Source organism: Pteropus vampyrus, unplaced genomic scaffold (genome assembly GCF_000151845.1).
Source record: "Pteropus vampyrus isolate Shadow unplaced genomic scaffold, Pvam_2.0 Scaffold75, whole genome shotgun sequence".
In the NCBI taxonomy this organism is placed as follows: domain Eukaryota; kingdom Metazoa; phylum Chordata; class Mammalia; order Chiroptera; family Pteropodidae; genus Pteropus; species Pteropus vampyrus.
The window spans coordinates 5,075,404-5,080,089 of NW_011888856.1; positions in this window are offsets into that span (position 1 = coordinate 5,075,404).

The following is a 4,686-nucleotide window of genomic DNA, read 5'->3' on the forward strand; positions in this document are numbered from 1 at the left end:
CATCTCAATTTCAAAGATGTTAAAAATGTGAGAGAAATTGGTGTCTTAAAGACGAATGCCTTAGTTTGCGTTTCCCTAGGCACAGATCCGGAGAAAACTATTCGAGTCCAAGAAATTTAATGGAAAGATAATCTCTGGAAATGTCAGTAGAAAAGTAAGGAAGTGTGACAGCGAAGTAAAGGCGACCAATAAAAAGATTTTTTTACCACGCAAGTTACCTCTGTGAGCAAACAGAGCGTGATACCACTGAAGGACCTGAGAGGTCACCTCTACACAGTACAGCAGCTCACGCGAGTTAGCAGCTGAGCTATGTTTCTGGGCGGCGTTTGTTCTCTTGTGCTTCTGTCCCGATTGTGCAAATAGAGAGCAGGTATCAGCAGGCAGCGAAAGCTACTTGGCATAGAGATGCGATGCTGGCAGTTGACAGTATCGCGAGAGCAGGGAAATGGAAAATAGCCGAGGGAGGGGACCTCAGTGCAACAAGACCCGCAGCTGCCGTGTCAGCAGTTTACACACACTGTGGTCTGGTAACTACTATAATGTTGCTATGGATCCTGTAATTCCTAGAAGAATGGAGGATTCACATTATTAGACAAACTCTTTGAAACATGGAATTTTTTTTCAATAAAAATTTGCATATCTTTTCAACTGTCGAGCATTGGGCTAATTAATGATTTTGATATTTTGACAAATGAAGTCTTCTTTGGGGCCTTAAAGAATCATTAAAGAATCATAATTAAGGAATAATCTAGTGGAAAGATATATAAATGTGAGAAAACTTAGAAAGGTAGATTTCATTCTCTAAAACCGGGTTTCTAGTAAGCGACTTATGTCTATCCTAAGAAGGCTCTGAAACAAATAAGAATCCCAACTTTTAATGTTATGTATATGCATCGTTTGTCTTTTATTCTGAGTATTTTTTTTCATTATTGAGATATAATTTTCGCAGTATTTTCAGAGGATTAACCATTGCATCAGGTTGGACCTCCGCTCGTAGTTGCTGAGTCTGTGTTCACTGTGTGGGGGAGTCTAATCTGTCAGGCCCGGGAGTGGCAGGAATTATGGATTCTTATCAGGCAATATTTACAATATTTACAGACCCTTCAATCTAGTTCATCTGAGGAGCAAAGTCAGGGGGGCCTCAATAAGATCCTTTGCCTGATTTTTGAATTACATTGGATATAGATAAATTCAAGGATGCAAAGAAAGTATTTGGAAAGAAGGCATACTGTGGAAGTGGCAGGTGGCCAGGGAGCTTGTGATCATTCTGACCTCTACAAAGGAGTCAAAGTTTAATTGAGTGAGGATCGATTAGAAATAAAATTTGTTATGATATTTGGTTGAAACATGTATCGAATTAGGAGAGCATAAATTTGGGCCCAGGCCACACACAGTGATCATTTTCCTTTGAAGAGCTTACAATGGATTATTTAAAATCACTTGTTCACTCTCGTGTGTAAAGGCAACACAATTAGAAAATCGTTTCCAGGTTTAGTATTGGTACTCAAAATCTTTTACTAGCTTTTGTAACTTAGTTTATTCGACTAGGGGAATCACACTAAATTACTAAATGGAAAGACAATATTTAAAAAAAAATAAAGTTTCCCACATATACTTTCTCATGGAATGAACACGTCCCTCCCCATATAGCTCCATAGTGCGGAGAGAAAGCACAGCAAAGCTTTAGGTGAACCAAATAGATCTCAAAGACAAACATTTTTTTCTCCTCACATATATGCAGAATTTCTGCATAAGTCACATAGGCCTAAATCAGAAGGACATGGTGGCATCTATGTTCCTCCCACGTTCAAAAGTACTGATATTCATATTTCTTTGAATTAATTTTTGAGGACAGATTGACATAAAGCTGAACATACTGAAAATAGAGAAAATCTACTTAAAGGATAGTTTTTTGCTGGTTTTATTTATTATTAAATGTATAATGTATACTGTATCATTTTCAGGCCCGGGAGTGGCAGCAATTATGGATTCTTATCAGGCAATATTTACAATATTTACAGACCTGGTTTTATTTATTATTAAATGTATAATGTATACTGTATCAGTCTAGTTTTTAAAGGCTAAGGGATCCAACTCTGCTGAAGTCCACGTTTATTGAGAAAGTGTGGTTGTAATGCAAAGTAAGAATGCACATTAATATACTTTTGCATGGCTTTAAAAATCACCGTTAATAATGAAAATGAAAACTTGTGAGAACAGGACGTTGAAACATGCATTTTAACATGAACTGTGCAGTCACTGACTCTCTGTGTATATCCTTCTAAAAAAATGTTTTAATTAAGGAGTGCCAAAACTCGAAATCGTTTCTTGGTGTTTTAGATCATCGGGATTTTTTTAAGCAGGATGCTAATTTCAGTTGTGATGACTGGCGTTTCTCAGCTAAGAGTCAGCGTGGGAATAGCCACACTGCAGGAAGGGCGGAGGTCCAGGGAGAGGAAGGAGAGAGCGAAGACAGGGCGCCACAGATGGGGACAGTCTGTGCCACGTATGCCTATGTTGCTTTGAAAAATCTAATGATGACTAATAAAATACTAAATAATATATTATTTGACATATATTTTATTTTGAAGAAAATTGTGGTTTTATTCATCTCACATGTGTATAATAATCAAGTTATTGGCAAATCAACTTATAATGTTTTTCAAAATAAAGACTAGTTTCCCAAGAGGAAGGAGATTTTTTTTTTTATATGTGGTGTCTTTATAAGACATGTGCACACTCTTTTATACACTTTTTTTCTCTATTTTGAGAGATGTGAAAAATATTGTTTTAAGCTGGCCCACGCTCTCCCTGTGTGCAGGCATGAGGCTGATGGGGAACTTTCAGTGGGTACACTGTTCTCAGGTGCCGTGTGTCTAAGGTGCATTTCTGTTTTGAGGAGTAAAACTCCGTCTGCCCATCCGGGATGGTCACTTTTAAGGACTTCTCAAAGCGTAGGGGTGTTTCATTTTGTTTCGAGGGCTTTCCCATATACGCAGACCAATCTTATTTCTGGTCTTTTCCATGTATTTGGACCCAGGGCTGTCAGGGTGGGAAGGGGTCGTTTGGCCCTGGCATCAGTGTCCGTTTGTCAAAGGCTGCGGGGTGTCAGCCTTTCACTGCACATTTGTCAGCCCGTTGGTGGGCTTCAGGGAAGCCCTGGAATGGCTGTCAGGTCATCTCGGGACATCAGCACGGTCTTTCGCTGCAGTGATCACTCTGCAGTAACTCTCAGTGAGGGATATGAATGAAGTCAGGCCCAGGCCAAGCGCGGTGAGACTAGATGGATCGATAAATATAGATGATTGGTAAGTAGGTAGGTAGACGGACAGACGGACGGACAAAAAGAAAGAAAATAACTCTATAGATAAGATTGCTGAATGGGTTGGGAAATATGAAATTCTACCATGAGTGGATATATGTGGACTTATGTGTTTATGTTTTGGGAAAATTCCGATTTTCTAAGTTGGAAGTGAAGGTGGTAAAATCCAAGTATGTTTAGTATAGCATCTGATAAATTAACCCCTAATAGGAGAAAAGAATTAGAAATTTTTAACTGTCTTTGTAAATAATAGTCCATCAGATTAGGTAATTGCTCGATTTTCTCACCACTCATTCTCTGTTTTCTTTGTCGACTGCAGATCTGATTTATAATTTCTGCATGCTTCTTAGTCAGCCATTAGCATCCCAAGAACACTTTAATGAGTCACCAGGTAGTATCTTCCATACATATTATCATTGTAAGTTAGTGTCATTTCTTAAGAGACAACTATTTGCGCATACACTTAAATGCAAATTCTTTCAATAGTCCTAACACCATGGAAGGTAATTTGCAGGTTAGCTTGTTCTATTTCTAGATTTTCTAGGTCAGGAAATTTGTCTGTGGTAGGTGAAGTTTTCTGCAGAAATGTCCAACTTTGAGTGGAAAAGGAAGGGCTCACTAGACATCAGACACTGTGCCATCTTCAGGGGTAACCAATTCCCTTGGGGATTCTGAAAGTCCATTTGCACCTCGTGGAAACTGGCTTCAGCAAATGGAAGTGTTTTGTTTGTTTCTTCTTCTTTTTACTTTTTATTTTGTTTAAAGGAAATTTGCAAGGAATGGAAATTTTGGAATGAGGTGCACTTTGCGAGGTTGAATCTATGACCTGTGATAACGGAAAGCCTTTGGGGATAAGGGGAGGAGGGAAGGAGTTAGAGGAGCCTGAAGAAGGACTTGCCTAAACCTGGGTGTGACTTTGGGGAAAACAAAAAAAAATGTGCGGCATAATATAATTACTGGCGTTAGGCTGTCAGGTTTCGTCTGTATGATGGCAGCACTCTGCTTCCTTTGGCTCATTACATTCTTTTATTTTCAGGTTTGTGTAGCATCTACCATTTCTGCTCACTGTTTCCTCTCCCCTCCATCTCCTCCCTTCCATCAGCACTCACCTCCCCACTGTCCATCTCCCCCTGCCTCCAGCACCCCCCATCTCTCCTCCTCTCCCTCTCCCCCCCACCCTGCCTCCCCCATAAAGTATGAGGGGAAAGTAGAGCAAATAGCTATTTTTTTTAACACATCGATTATTTCCTAGTAACAGCTGCATAAGGCAAGTATTTGTACATTTAAATTATCTTATGATTTGTTTATTTAATTCCCGCCATCTGCTCTGCCACTCTCATGGATATTTGATTTCCCTTGCTAGC